Raw genomic sequence first — 17344 nt, forward strand, 5'->3', positions numbered from 1 at the left:
ATTGAGGTTAGTTATATCTTTTACTTGACGCTGGATTTGGAACGCCAGTTAATTTGTCCACAACCAAACTCGTCCACACGAAAACCATTAAGCAAACTTAAAGCAAACTTAACCTGCTCTTGGAAAGGAAGTTTGAATATCAAGAGGTCATTACCATTAAATATTTAATTAAAATGAGAAACAGACAACTTACTTATAATATAAGCGTTCTTATAGATGAATAATGTCCCTTTTGGTCTTCCGTCTCCAGTGAAAGTAGGTCAGCAGGTCGTTTGATTAAAGGGGAGTAACTCACCATAGTAAACAATCTTAGAAAAGAAAAACAACAACAAAGTCCAATGCAGCTTGCCTGCACTAGCTGGAGTTACAACTGACTAATGTATCGTCGACGTTACCATTTCCAAAGTCGACTCTCATATGAAATTCTATCAATGAGATCAGGCCTTATTTGGTAAGGTAAGTTATAGTTTTTTTCTTTTAGCGACTCCAATTTATTGCCAAATTTAGAAGTGGAGCTAATCTGAGTCAGGGTTATTAATAAATGAAACAGTGGATAAAGTGTTATAAATAGCCAATTTACCTTGATCGCAGGTTATAAATAAAAAATAAAAAACACTTTGAAACAGAAGAAGCGATATTCTTGATTACGATCGATCCATCGAAAGATTTTATTACCGTATCTACTAATGAAAAAAATAGATGGTGAGTAGACTATAATCTACATTATCATACATGTATGCATTTTATCAACAAAACCCATTGCCCAAAAAACTTTGAGCAACCATGGAATATTGAAACATAAACTATATGTCATCCCTTTCTGATTAGAATTAAAATATTGATAAATTAAAATATAATATTTTTTTCATACCTTTCTGATAGTATTAAAATATAATCATTTTATCATAGATTCTGATAGAATTAAAATATAATCATTTTATCATACCTTTCTGATAGAATTAAAATATAATCATTTTTATAATCATTTTATCATACCCTTTCTGATAGAATTAAAATATAATCATTTTATCATACCTTTCCGATAGAATTAAAATATAATCATTTTATCATACCTTTCTGATAGAATTAAAATATAATCATTTTATCATACCCTTTCTGATAGAATTAAAATATAATCATTTTATCATACCCTTTCTGATAGAATTAAAATATAATCATTTTATCATACCCTTTCTGATAGAATTAAAATATAACTATAATAATTCTTTATTGTATCAGATCTGTACCCGAAAAAAAACATAATTTACGTCTTTGATGTTAGAATTTGAGGCTGGTCATATTATCCTTTGCCTTGTGCTTGATAACGACAAGAGAATACTTGTTGAAAGGTTGCTCTATTAAAGTTGCTATAGTGATTGTTATCCATAAAGTTCTGTTTTCTTTATATATATATATATATAGTTGTAAATATTGATGTTTGCAATAAAAAGTAATTGGCAAGTAACCAAAATATAAGGGTCCATTACATGATATTGATAGTGTAATTATAACCTCTCATTACTGTTTGACATGAGGGAACCATGGTGGCTCAGTGAAGAAGACATTGGCTCGCTAACCTAGAGGTCGCATGTTCAATTAACTTCAATCCCTTCGGGATTTTCTTGCGTGGTTCCCTCTTGTCAGTGATGCAGGACAGAGGACCTGACAAAGAACAATGTATAGTCATTCAGATGGGGCAAAAAAACAAGGTCTTGTGTACCATTGGCATGCACGTACATGTATATCTTGACAATTGGAATTCGATGTAAGTGTAGACCATAGTGCCCCTGTGTGGGCAAAATTTCCCTCGTAGCACTCTGTGTGACGTATGCCCGTCTTCATTAGACCAGTCGAAGCAGAACAGAAGGATGTTAAACCCCATTCTATTTCTTTGATATTACCATTACTTCAAACTTTGTAATGATTACATTTTTTTTATTACTATTACACATTACCCCAGGTCTGTTGTGTGGAGGAGAAGTGTCCACAAGTAGATTTTTTGAGCATTAGAATACATTTTGCTTGCTTCTAGTATGTAGTTAATGTTAAAAGGTTTTTACAGCTCATATTTTTGGGTCGGTCTTAGGGGAAGGGATGGAAGAATGTCCCATTCCAATCAATGTCAATGTCCCCGCCCCCTCCCCCATATTCCACTAGAAACCCTCCTCCAACAGGACAAGGAGTAGGGTCGTCTGTCCAACCTCATGGGTTTTCTCCGAGTCCTCCGGTTTCCTCCCACTGCTAAAGACCCCTACGCGCAAGCGAATTATTGAAATTTAATTGAACCATATGTTAGTCCCGAAATGACCTAGTTTGTGTCGATTGGACGTTAAACCCCATTTCTCTCTCTCTCTCTCTGGTTGTATGTGACAAGGAGTAGGATCGCCTGTCCAATCTCGTGGGTTTTCTCCGAGTCCTCCGGTTTCCTCCCACTGCTAAAGACGCCGTACACGCAAACTTATTATTGAAATAAAATTGAACCATATGTTAGTCCCGAAATGACCTACATGTAGTTTGTGTTGAGGGGACCTCTCTTTCTCTCTCTCTGTCTCTCTTTTTCTCTCTCTCTTTCTCTCTTTCTCTCTTAATGAGTTATACTCATTCCTTTGTTATTATTCCTTTGGGAAAGTATTGCATATTGGAGGTTAAACCCCATTAATCTCTCTCTCTCTCTCTCTCTCTCTGGTTGTATGTGACAAGGAGTAGGATCGCCTGTCCAACCTCATGGGTTTTCTCCGAGTCCTCCGGTTTCCTCCCACTGCTAAAGACCCCGTACACGCAAACTTATTATTGAAATAAAATTGAACCATATGTTAGTCCCGAAATGACCTACATGTAGTTTGTGTTGAGGGGACCTCTCTCTCTCTCTCTCTCTCTCTCTCTCTCTCTCTCTCTCTTTCTTTCTCTTTCTTTCTTTCTCTCTCTCTTTTTCTCTTTCTCTCTTAATGGGTTATACTCATTCCTTTGTTATCATTCCTTTGAGAAAGTATTTCATATCTCTCTCTCTCTCTCTCTCTCTCTTAATGGGTTATACTCATTCCTTTGTTATCATTCCTTTGAGAAAGTATTTCATATCTCTCTCTCTCTCTCTCTTAATGGGTTATATTCAATCCTTTGTAAGCATTCCTTTGGGAAAGTATTGCATATCATGGATATATACGGTGTATACATGCATTAATACATTTACATGACTATTTAAGAGTAATAGAATCCAAATGGCTACCAGACATGTAAATTTTATGATTGTGTAATGAAATAAGTTTGCTTCAGAAAGAGTATAAAATTGTTTCTATTCTCAGGAGAACTTGTATGATATATATTCATTGCCATTTAATTATTTTCTCCCTTTCAATCATTTTTCGATATGTTAATTTAACTTCCGTTAGACTAGATGGTGCCTCTAAAATATAATTTTTGTTTTGACATTTTTGTAGATATATAGGCTTAAAGGAGCTAAATCACTGGAGACGATTGGGTCGCAACATATGTAATAATATAATATGAATGTACCAGTATATAAACTGATTTACATTCAATCGTTTCCGTTTTTACTCTAATTTCAATTCGGTTCTGTTTGGCAAAATACGGTAGAAATCTTAATCGAATGGCATTCTCTAGTATCTGGTTATTCCAGTCTTCACCGATAGTATTTATTGCGCATACTCTCAAGATAAGAATATGGTGTCACCGTTTGAAATGACTTGTGGAATATGTCTAGCCTCGTTCTTCGAGTCCCTTGTTACAAATAGGATTGAAACACATTATGGTACACAATTTGTAAAATGTTTATTTTGTCTTAAATATTGTATATTATAAGCCCATTTTTTCCCGGTAAGTTCACAACATCAATGTTGATTTAAATTGACAAATGATATGTGTTTTCAATGTCGAAGACTTTGGATGATATTGTAACCAGCTTAGGTTCTTATTGATGTTGACAGTTCATCCTTCTGGTCTGTTAGCTGTATCTCCTACCTAATGTCATATAGTAATGATGATACTATATGTGTTGTCCCTTTAATGTAAGGTTGTATGTATGTGTGAGAGAGTGTACACTCCAGTTAACTTGTGTTTTTCACTGTGTGAGGACATCATTTTGTTTTGTGACAGTTTTCCTTAGATTATTGGAATAAACACCTAGAACTTATAAACACTTCTGTTCTGTCATCTAATTACATGAATAGGCTAAATGCCTATTCCACAAGGGGGGTTGGATGGCTGAATGGTTAGCGTGCGCGCGCTGTATCATAAAGTCTGTCATTGAGTCGACTGGCACGGTTTCGAATCCCTGGTTGTACGTGACAAGGAGTAGGGTCGCCTATCCAACCTCGTGGGTTTTCTCCGGGTCCTCCGGTTTCCTACGGGTCCTCCGGTTTCCTCCCACTGCTAAAGACCCCTACGCACAAGTGAATTATTGAAATAAAATTGAACCATGTGTTAGTCCCGAAATGACCTAGTTTGTGTCGAGTGGACGTTAAACCCCATTTCTCTCCCTCTCTTTTCTTATTCATAAATTATAACACTTGATTCAGCTAATTATAAAACTTTATGTAGATACAGTAATAACAATCTTAAGAGATACATATACATTGTACAGAGTGGTATAATAACTACAAAATTATGTTCAACTAAAGAAGTATAAAATCAAGAGTTGGCATTACTATACGTGTAGTCTGTTAGATCTCCTACCTAATTTGTCCTTCATGGGTCAACTTCATATTTATATATTTGATGATGTAACCCCTAGCTACTTACATTACAATTAACATAAACACAACAATTTAGACATAGATTAAAATATTAAAAGAATACAAATGTTAGCTTATAGACATAGAAAATAAACTTATAATATTAACTATATACATGTATTAATATATTACCATTAACATACATTCTTATTAGAATACTCGTTAAGAGGACTATGCTCTAAAGATGTTATATCAGTGTTCAGGTAACCCATAGTTAATTCAACCATAGAAAGATAATTATAAGGTCCCGACAGACCGGGGTGACAGAAAGATAATTATAAGGTCCCGACGGTGAGTAGTGACAATATAGAGTTAGAGACTTAGCTACTTAAGGAGTACATGTAGTCCTTGAAGGACACCATGAATAAACATGGGGAGCCATGTATAGTGTTGGCTCATTAACCTTGAGGGAGGGGGGGTTGGGATGGCCTAGTGGTCTAAAGTGTCGCGCTTTGGCCTCTAGCTGGCCTGTCACCTCTGGCTTGCGGTTGTGGTTTTGATCCCTGGTGTGAGCGTATGCACCTTCTCAACCTCGTGGGTTTACTTGGGTTTTTTCCCCACAGGGAAGACCCCAGCGTGCGCTAAAATAATAGAAATGAAAAATAAGACAACTTGTCTGCAATATCAACTTCCATGGAAGCGGAAGTTAAACACTAAGAAGAAGGATAACAACTGAAATGAAATGAAATGAGGTTTAACTGTACAGCGTATGCCCGTCTTCATTAACCCAGTTTAGGACCAGAACAGTAGGACGTTAAACCCCATTTTATTTACATAGTGTATCTTCAATGTAGTGATTAGGCCAAACCAATCTGACTTTTAGTTCTTCGGCGCATTTGTTAACTTTTGGATTTCACCATACTCATCGAGTCACTGTGGCTCCCCAACTCATTTCACCATACTCATCGAGTCACTGTGGCTCCCCAACTCATTCTACACTGGCCCTCACACTAGCTAATGTGGCCCAGTCTCAAGGGTAACTTTCTCTGCGTGGAAGAGGAATTTGGATGGCCGATTGGTTACGTGCGTTGTATCATAAGGTCTGTCATTGAGTCAACTGGCATGGCTTCGATTCTCCAGTTGTACGTGACAAGGAGTAGGGTTGTCTTTCTAACCTCGTGGGTTTTCTCTGAGTTCTCCGGTTTCCTTCAACTCTTAAAGAACCCTATGTGCAAGGCAATTATTGAAATAAAATTGAACCATATGTTAGTTCCAAAATGACCTAGATTGTGTCAAGTGGACAAGGAGTAGGGGCACCTGTCTAACTTCGTGGGTTTTCCCTGGGTCTTCTGGTTTCCTCCTATTGCTTTAGACCCCTAATTATTAAAACAAAATTGAACAATATTTTAGTCCCGAAATTACCTAGTTTGTATCGAGTGGACGATAAACTCTCTCTTTCTCTCTCTCGGAGTGGAAATCAGATTATCACTAGATTAATTAGAGTAATGTGATGTAATTGATGTCCCCAAACAATTAGTTCAAGGCCTGTATGTAATAATATTTACGCTCTTTGTCGCCAATAGGTTCACAATTTGCTTGTGATCAGGTCTCGGTAGAATTGTTGATTTGACGCCGCATGTTAGAGAATCAATAAAATCCAATATATAAAAGCTGCTGTGGAGAATGTTGGAAGCCTGTACTAAGCTGTGTTTCGTTTCTATCAGTTGCCAGATACCGTGCCTCTGACATTACCAGGATAATATAGACGAATCTTCCAGTGGAACTTTTTATTGGTTTTGGATTTTGAGAGATTTAAAACGGTGGTCTGTTTATACGTAAATCGCATTAAAAGGTAGACAAAGAGTATTAAAGATATTTGTATGGTGTTTATCGATCGATTTGGCAAACTTTTCTCTCTTAATTATTCATTGTTTATGCGGTGGTATTATGTGTATGGTGTATGTATAATATATGTTCACTGTTTGGTATTGTTTTGATGTTTAGAAAGTGTGTAATCAGGTCAGTATATTTATATCCCTTTTAATCTCGGATGAATGATTTTAATTGGTAAAACTGTGTTGGTCGTGCTGTACATTAATTTTGTATGAATGCGAAAACCAGATTTTGAGGTGACAACAGTTTTGTTGACAACTTGATTCCGTTAAAGGAGAACCTGCAGAGTTTTTGCAGATTTTGTTTAGAGTGTTATATCGGGCACAGTTTTAGAATGGAGGCATCGATCAACAGCAAATAGCGATACTTACATCATTGCATCAGTAAATTTGTCTAGCTATAGTAGTTTTGCTAGGGAGAAATGTGTCCCTGGTAACAGTCTGTAGGAAAGGGTACCTTTGGTATTCTGCAATGAAAAGATACTTGTTTTTCTGTAGAAATAAAATAAAACCAAGTACGAACAATCCAAACCATTAGACAAAATTCGAAGTCCTAAAAAAACGTTATAGGCAAAATAGTGTAATAAAGCAAAACAGTGTAATCAGCATATGGACTGTTCACCATGTACAAAATACACGACAAACAGTGGTAACAGGTGTCCGGAAGAGTAAGCTTACCCTGCCTGGCGCCACACCCGCTAAGCTGCATCCAAACTATTAGGCGAAATCTCGGTAAAATAGCGTGATTGGCCAATGGACTATCGGTATGCAAAATGCACGCGATGAACAGTGTTAACCATGTAGTAGACAGCTTATTGCATAGCTTTCAGGCTAATAATCACATTGATCTATAGCTTGTAGGCTAATAATCACATTGATTTTTAGCTTGTAGTTTGATAATCACATCAATGTTTAGTATGTAGTTTGATAATCACATCAATGTTTAGCATGCAAGTCGATAATCGCATCGATGTTTAGCATGTAGGCTGATAATCTCTCCTCCTCTCCCCTCGTCTTGTATCTGCATCTCGTTATATAGCCCCGATTGCACTGCATATTTCCTTTGAAGTCATTATCAGATCATGGTATGATTACTGACCAGTGCATATTCCTTTGAAGTCACGTGGAGCTTGTACACAGATCATACATAGTTTGTAAATGACATATGGGATTAATTACATGGTTAATTACATCATAGCCAGTCCGTGCCTTAACAGAAGTTTGTACAGAGTTGAAACGTCAATATCATACAGTTGTATATTATCAAAAACCAGCTGAGGTCATAAAGTTCTATGCACCTTTAATTTGATGAAAGTTATAGAGTACTTTGTTACAATTTATTCACATGACAGGTCTGTAATCAACTCTCTAGATCATCGGATGACCCTGAGATTACATAGATTAGAACACCTGTGAGATTACATAGATTAGAACACCTGTGCGAATACATGGATTAGAACACCTGCATGATTACATAGATTAGAACACCCGTATTATTATATCACAGTTACACCCTAAGGACGGCTGAGTTTGAATTTCGTGAAATTCAGCCTAAAACTGACAGACAAAATGGCCGCCCTTCGTTCTCAAATAGCGTAAAAAATATGGTATATCAAGGTTGTGGACCCAATAGAGGTCACAATTTTTATCCGATTTTGTTGAAACTTGAAATGTAAGTTTATAACCTAAAGATCTCGGTTCCTTTCGATATTTGCACATATCGGACCGTAACTTTCTGAATTATGGCCCCTGATTGTACGAAAAATTGCGTTTTTAGCTTGTGGACCCAAAAGAGGTCATAATTTTTATCCGATTTAAAAAAAAAAGTATTATTATATCACCGTTACACCCTAAGGACGACTGAGTTCGAATTTCGTGAAAATCGGCCCAAAATGGCCGCCGTTCGTTCTCAAATAGCGTAAGAATATGGTATATCAAGGTTGTGGACCCTATAGAGGTCACAATTTTTATCCAATTTTGGTGAAACTTGAAATGTAAGTTTATAACACAAAGATCTCAGTTCCTTTCAATATTTGCGCATATCGAATTGTAATTTCCTGAATTATGGCCCTTGATTGTAGGAAAAATCACTTTCTTGTTAGCTTATTCTCTATCCATCTCTCAAAAATGTGGGCGTATCCTGCCTGGCAGCTGCTGGTTTAAATTTAAGATACTTTTAACGACACCGATCATGCATTTTTCTGCATTTTTCAGAGCCTCATACACACTGAAATAAACTCCTATTGAATATTTAATATTTTTTAAAATTAAGAAAATAAAACCAATTTATTAATATCAAATGTTGTTAATCAACTTTGATCAATTTCATAATATATAGCACTGTACGACCTGCAGGGAATGTAGCTTGTCGACGTGTGTTCTCTAAGTATCAGAAATGAATACAGATTCTTGGAATGGATCTTCAACACTTTATTTCAGGAGCAAATAACAGCAACAATTAAACAACTTAAAATTTCCTATAAATTGGACCTCCAACTAGTATATAGCTTCCTTAAGCTGGTCTCTCCATCTTACATACATTTGTCTATTTATATACTTTATATGAATTAGTTACTATGAAAGTGTTGACATAAACATTTAATTGTTGAAGGATTAAGTCTTAAGGCATTTAAAACAATAGTTAAAGAAACTTAACAGATCAAACAATTTAGTTGCCAGTCTGTCATAATTTGACTGACAGATTAATTGCTGTCTGCCTCTAATGACTAACCAAGCAATAATGAATATTAAAATATAGGTTTGAAATTTAAAACAGAATTTAAAAATAATAAAATAACATATGACCAAGACATTGTTCCTAATTATATTACATTAAGTAAAGTTTCCTTCAAGGTAATTAGAAGGGTATTTCTGGTTTGTCAGCATTAACCAAATATTGTTGTGTGCATGTATATATTGTCTTGTTATATTTTCATATTTAATCACTGGTTGATAAAGACTAGAGAAGTCTAGTCGAAACATCACTCAGTAAAAAGCAGTAATTGTATTCCATAGAATTGTGACCTGTATACTCCAGTTCAATTACTAAATGCCATTGAAACAGTTTAGTCGAAATGTCGCTCAGTAATAAACAGTTAATTTGTATTCCATCTATAGAATTGTGACCTGTATATTCCAGTTTGATTATTAAATGCTGTTGAAACAATATATCACTAGTAGATAATATCTTGGCTTGACTATAAAGAGGTCGATCAATATATTGTACCCAAAACTTATAGATAATGATGGCTTGTTTATAACTTGTCTGCAAAGGACGTCGAAAATTGCTAAATTTTCAATTCATTGGGCATTATGTAAGATTTAGATAAAGAGCTGACTGTTCTCGCTATTATAGTTCAGAAATAGATAATGAATAGGTCTAATATGTTGAAAAATAGGCAATAGAAAGCTCTAATATGTTGACAATGGAAAGCTCTAATATGTTGAAAATAGACATTGAAAAGCTTTAATATGTTGGAAATTTCAGTCAAATTACTTGAATTGTTATGTTGAATACTTCAATTTGAGTTACGTTAGGGCTGTTGACAGAACAGTGTAGACTCAATTGTCATTACTACTGTTGTTACAATAATAAACAAAGTCTTGATTATCCATTTTTAAAGTGTAGATTTAACAAAATTGAACCATTTTTGGGCAGATATTACATGATTTAGAGATTCAACTTTCACAATATAGTAATTAGTATCACCGAATAGTGATATTAATTTTAATTTCTTTTTCAAATTATCAACTGGTGGGGTTTCGATTCCCCGGTTGTATGTGACAAGAAGTAGGGTCGCCTGTCCAACCTCGTGGGTTTTCTCCGGGTCCTCCAGTTTCTTCCCACTGCTAAAGACCCCTATGCGCAAGCGAATTATTGAAATAAAAAAATTAAACCATATGTTAGTCCCGAAATGACCTAGTTTGTGTCGAGTGGATGTTAAACCCCATTTCTCTCTCTCTTTTTCAAATTATATTTAAAGAATGCATAATTTATTTCTTAATTCTATATTCATATATACAGACAGTATGGCTGACATTAAGATTATCAGCCTGCCTGTCATTGATTTAAATTTTAATATTTTGATTTAAAGTAATTGCCTAAAAGGTCTTGACTGTACTGTTATAATCTGTGGTGCCAGCAGGCTTATTAAAAGCCACCTTGAGCAAGATTTATATAATTAACAATACAGTCAGATCAGTCCCAATCAAGTGTCAACGCTTAATTACTTTATTTACAGCTTAAATCTTATTAACTGATTCTATTAATTATATTTTACTATGAAACTTTAACCAATGAAATTTATATATTAATTTAACTTCTTTCATTTGATTCGTTACAATATATTTTTATCCCTAATTTTATCTTTAATCTGATTTGTTGAAATAATTGTCCTTTTGTCTGTATGCAAATTAGTTTGTTTAAAAGACCCCTACACAGACGGGAGAAAAGGAGAAGAGATCAGATGAGATAGGAGATAGGGTTAATGTGTTTATTAGCCCTTTGATATGATCTTGTATATAATGTATATTTAACTATCTATAAAGGAATATTGAAACAGATTTTGACTTGGACTTTTAATGCACAGTGACCACCTTCACCAGAATACTGCCCATCAGTAATGAGCTACACCCAACCCCACGCATAGCTTGTACACATGTATCACCTGGGTGCATATTCAAACGAAGAATAGCCCCGAACCGATTGTGATATTAGCAAGGGATTCAAAATCACTCAATGACTTTAATTTACAAGGATAATAAAAATAATGATAATGATAATGGACATTTGTAGAGCGCCAAATCCATCCAAAAGCATGCTCAAAGCGCAATGAGACAATAGTTATATACACTGCAGTGAACAGAAAGTCTAATTCTCATAGCATTCCCGAAATAAGTGCAGAGTCTTCAACTGTGATTTAAAAGTAGTCAAAGTTTCACTGTTTCGGATTTTCAGAGGTAAATCATTCCACAATTTAGGAACAACTACACTAAAACTTCTGTCACTAAAATGTTTCAGTATTGACTTTTGGAATGACAAAGGTGTTCTGGTTATAAGATCTCAAGGACCGATTTGGTTGATGTAGTGTTAGTAGTTCTGATAAGGGGGGTTGGATGGCTGAATGGTTAGCATGCGCGCGCTGTATCATAAAGTCTGTCATTGAGTCGACTGGCGTGGTTTCGAATCCCAGGTTGTATGTGGCAAGGAGTAGGGTCGCCTGTCCAACCTCGTGGGTTTTCTCCGGGTCCCCCGGTTTCCTCCCACTGCTAAAGACCCCTACGCGCATGCGAATTGTGTAAATAAAATTAAACCATATGTTAGTCCCGAAATGACCTAGTTTGTGTCGAGTGGACGTTAAACCCCATTTGTCTCTCTCTCTAGTTCTGATAAATAGCTGGGTGCGAGATTTCGTAGACACTGGTATGCGAGACACAGGACCTTAAAGTTGATGCGAGTTGGAATTGGGGAGCCAATGTAAGGATTTTAGGATAGATTTAATCAAATTTTTTTTTTCTGTTTCAGATTTTTAATGATACCAAGCTAAATACCACGACAACGCAAATATGACGAATTACAATCGTTATTACAACCATGAACTTTACGATAAAGTTCACAACTATCTCTCATCCAAGGAAAATAAACCTTCGACGCCATCACATGTTTCATTTCTTGGTTTCCAGTATTTTGATCTCCCACCTGCCCCCAAACATAAATATGATGAAGTTCATTCAAGAATTTTTCTAGGAGATGGGTAAGTTGATCTAATTCCAATCTGATTAAAATACAGATCTATTTTTTGTTTCGTTTTTTTATACTTTCGATGGCCTACTCTTACATGAAGTTCTGAACGATTGTACTGGAAGGTCACATCAGGGGTCGTACAAGCGGTGTTTGACCCTGTGATGTCTGAGTCAGACATTGATTAATCAATCATCGTTGACGTTTTTAGTGGTTTACCCACAGTTCCTTGCATCGGAGCCAAGAACTCGCCATAACAGACTGTTTCATTGGCTAATCCCTCACTTCAACCAAAACGCCACTAATATAACAACGGTAGTAACTAATATAGTTATATATAACTAATATAACAACTGTAGTAACTAATATAGTTATATATAACTAATATAACAACTGTAGTAACTAATAAAGTTATATATAACTAATATAACAACTGTAGTAACTAATATAGTTATATATAACTAATATAACAACTGTAGTAACTAATATAGTTATATATAACTAATATAACAACTGTAGTAACTGATATAGTTATATATAACTAATATAACAACTGTAGTAAAGTAAATTAAAATCCAAATTTTGAACTATAAAAAATGAAAAGAAATAGGATCTGTGTTTTAATTAGATTGACCTATTTCATATTGTTGCCCAAAATGAAAATTGTTTGGATTGAAAAGTGGTGTCGAATGAGTAAAGGTCAAGGGGAACTAACTGCAAATGAATATTTCCTTTTAGCTGGAAATTAAGTCTTCTCAGTGGCAAAATATTTGCTAAACCTATTTGTTAGGGCTAGCTCAATTTTTTTCAAGGTTGTTGGGATATAAATAAGGTTAGGGAATGTGATTGTTAGCGAGATTGTAGGTTAGGGTAAGCTTTGGGGCTAGGTCCAGGGTTAGGGTTAGGGTTGGGATTAGCACTGGCACTCTTTACATCTCGTGACCTATGACGAATAATTAAGCTGGCCTCATACGCAAAATATTCTATACTTCAAAACTGTATTCCAGCAAATCTTCAAGAAATCTTGTTTATATGTCACCTACAATGGAATTCATCCATTGGCTTGTTGAAAACACACAAAAAAAAACAAGAATGTATTTAAAATATAATAAGCCAATTTTATTTCTGTGCTGGTCTGACAATGCCAGGGGTTGCTATGACCTTTCTGTCATTATCAGGCTGGTAAATTTAACTGTTGGTGACATATTTTGAAAAACAGAACACAGACTGATATTATTGGAGAGAAAAAGACCTAACTCAAAGGGTGTATTGCTCTTTATTATGGAACCTTGAAATAGACATGGTTCTAAAAGCACATATTAATGTAATATGAATGTATATGTAAAGTGATTTATATTCAATGTTTGAAACAAATATTGTAATTACTAATCAATTATGTTTGGTGAAATATGTGAACAGTTCAAATTGAACGGCAGTTGTTTACGCCTGCTTAGTGCATTCTACGCATTTTTTAAAATTATTATTTTTTGGTTTATAAATCAGCCTTTACTAATTATTTCCACATTGAGTTGTACTTGTAGGATATGTTTTTTTTTGTTCATTACAAATTAGCACCCGAAACCATAGGGTACTGATTATAAAATGTTAATTGTGTCTTTAATATTTGATCAATGGATCAATATTGAATTCTAAATTGTGTTTTTAATTTCCAATATGGATAATATTGAGTTAGAGACTTAACTCCTTTAAGCCATAGTGACGCTGCCCAGGGCAAAGCAGAACAGTAGGAAGTTTAACCCCATTTCATTTCCTTTGCTCCTTGGATAATGTTTATTTCAAATTGTTTTTATGACGTTGATTGGCTCCCTTACAATTTTACTACAATATGCATACATTCATATTTCTTGTAACATACATCAGATCATGACTCATGCTGGCATTACACAATGGTTTCTCTGGGTTTTATTCCTGATTGTTTTCAAATTTGAGTGAAGTCTGCGTCACTACAGGCCTGGCGACTGTACAGCGTAGTGGACACTTGTGGCTAGCCCCCGGATCCATTCACTTTATTGGAATTGTGCATTTGTTTGTGATTTCTGCGTAATGTGTCTTGTGCATATATTTGTTTTTTGTGTAAATTATGTGTGGTGCAGTCCCCCTGCACTTACTATTACAGTGGAATGTCATGTGGGTACCCTAAGGGTCAAGTTTAGACAATTTTCACACATTTAAGACACATTCTCCCTAAAGATTTGATAAACTTTGGTGGGCGGTGACTTTGGGAAATCAATAATTCTTGAAACTTTTCATGGATCGTCTGGAAGCATTCCATGCATAATTAAATTGCTACCAACATGTAAAGGTGTGAGACTTTATGTGTTATTCATTGTTCCATGTTAAAACAACATATTTCACTTAGCAACCATGTCGTCGATATTGTTTCTTGAATCAAGTGTTATTGTTTTCATTGAGTCTCTGGTAACTATGAAACATAATTTGTTTTGATTTCAAGTTTTGTTAAAGGGCACATTTTGGTGCCGATGGCAATCTGGTTAAAACACAGATCCTATTTCATTTCGTTTTTATAGTTCAAAATTTCGTTTTACTTGTCTTTACTACGCTAGGATCTGGAGAGTTGTTATCATTGACGTGTTCTGAATGGTGTGAGGGCTTAGCCAATGAAACGGTTTCCGACGTGGTTTCCCCTTGTCAGTGGTGCAGAACGGAGGGCCTGACAAAGACAGCTGTCTAGTCCTTCGGATGAGACAAAAAACTGGGGTCCCGTGTATACATTGGAATGCATGTAAAAGATCCCTTTGCAGTTGAAATTCGATATAAGAGTAGGCGGTAGTGCCGCTGCCCGGGCAAAATTTCCCTCATAGCACACTGTATGGCGTATGCCCGTCTTCATTAGCCCAGGTTAGGAGCAGAACAGTAGGACGTTAAAACCCCATTTCATTTCATTTCATTTCCGGGGGATTGGATGGCTGAATGGTTAGCGTGCACGCGCGGTATCATAAAGCCTGTCATTGAGTTAACTGGTGTGGTTTCGAATCCCCGGTTGTACGTGACAAGGAGTAGGGTCGCCTGTCCAACCTCGTGGGTTTTCTCCGGGTCCTCTGGTTTCCTCCCACTGCTAAAGACCCCTACACGCAAGCGAATTATTGAAATAAAATTAAACCATAGGTTAGTCCCAAAATGACCTAGTTTATGTCGAGTGGACGTTAAACCCCATTTCTCTCTCTCTCTCTTTCATTTCATTTCCAATGAAACCGTCTGTTACGGCGAGCTTTAGGCGTGTTTGGGTAATCCATTAGTAACATTAATGCCGATGACCAGTTCTGAAACCGGTCAGATCTTCATGTAGTGTAGGCCATCGAAAGTATAAAAAAAAACTAAACGAAATATAGATCTGTATTGTAATCAGATTGTGTCGATGGTGGTGCGTTTTTTAAAAGATCCACTTGTTAATAGAACCACAGTTCTGGCAGAATTATCTGTTACTGTATATTAACATTTCAGTTAAAACCACCAATTTAATGTTGCAATGTATTTCATAAATGCTATAAGACGAAGAAGCCTGTTGACCTTCAGCAATTTCCGATAATTACTGACAGAGTTATGGCCCTTGATCACTTTGAAAAAGCTTGTGGACGCTCTAGAGGCTAAAGTTAATATCCTATTGACTTTAAATTTTCACAACATGTTTAAGTTCATGAGATGAAGGATCCTACTCATTTTTAATAATTTCCGATAATTACTGCCAGAGTTATGGCCCATGATCACTTTGAAAAATTTGTGGAAACTCTAGAGGCTAAAGATATTATAAATTGTTTAAGGGGAGAGAGAGAGAGAGAGAAATGGGGTTTAACGTCCACTTGACACAAACTTGGTCATTTCGAGACTAACATATGGTTTAATTTTATTTCACTAATTCGCTTGCGCATAGGGGTCTTTAGCAGTGGGAGGAAACCGGAGGACCCGGAGAAAACCCGCGAGGTTGGACAGGCGACCCTACTCCTTGTCACGTACAACCGGGGATTCGAAACCACGCCAGTCGACTAAATGACAGACTTTATGATACAGCGCGCACGTGCTAACCACTAAGCCATCCAACCCCCCTCACAACATACTACCCAATACTACAACATAATTATGCTAAATGGGCATACTTTATTTAATGTTTTTCAAAAATAGTGAGTTATATCGCGGGAAATGCACTTCAAATACCGATGTCTGGTTGTTCCATTCACCCAAATCAAACAAATAATAACCCAATACTACCAAATACTAATCAATGACAGACTTTATGATACAGCGCGCACACGCTAACCATTCAGCCATCCACACCCCCAAATTGTTTAAGGTCATGAGAAAAACAATCGAATTCAAAAGATTTTCTGATAATTACTTAATAGGTTATTACTCGTAATCAGATTTTCATGTGTTGTAAACGTTCTCATTCCTGACAAAAGGAAAAATCTGTGACAACCCATGTTGACTGCTCGGATGACTAAGCTGTTTGTGGGCGTATATGTTTCGTTGCCTGGCAACTTATCTTTTTTTATAATTCAGTGTGGTAGCTCAAGACAAAGAACAACTAACATCAATGGGTATAACACACCTGGTCAACTGTTGTGAAGGTACCAAGTTTAATCAGGTGAATACCAATCAGGCTTACTACGACGATATCAACATAAAATATCACGGTATCCAGGCCCAGGATGTAGCTGCTTTCAGAATCTGTGATCATTTCGAGGCAGCTGTTAATTTTATCGATAATGCATTGAAGGAAGGTAAATATGTTATCTATTTTGTTTTAAGTGTTGGGGGTGTGGTGGGTGGACGAATGGATAGCGTGTGCGCGTTATTGATAAGGTAAGTCATTGGTAAGGTTTCGATCTCCGGTTGTACGTGGCAAGGAGTAGGGTCGCCTGTCCAATCTCGTGGGTTTTCTCAATGATGTGCGTCCTACAAAAATTAGGGGAGTTGGATAGTCGAATGGTTAGCACGGGCACATGGTATCATAAGGTCTGTCATTGGGTCAACTGGCATGGTTTCGA

General features: G+C 36.0%; 1 non-coding gene across 1 annotated transcript; it reads left to right on the forward strand.

The window, feature by feature from the left end:
* Positions 1-320: 320 nt before the first annotated feature.
* LOC126814841 (uncharacterized) lies at positions 321-17018 on the forward strand. Its single transcript, XR_008787639.1, has 3 exons — positions 321-456; positions 12105-12333; positions 16857-17018. It is a non-coding gene; the product is annotated as an uncharacterized LOC126814841 (transcript).
* The last annotated feature ends 326 nt before the right edge of the window (positions 17019-17344 follow it).

The sequence above is a fragment of the Patella vulgata genome, chromosome 3 (assembly GCF_932274485.2).
Source record: "Patella vulgata chromosome 3, xgPatVulg1.2, whole genome shotgun sequence".
Lineage (NCBI taxonomy): Eukaryota > Metazoa > Mollusca > Gastropoda > Patellidae > Patella > Patella vulgata.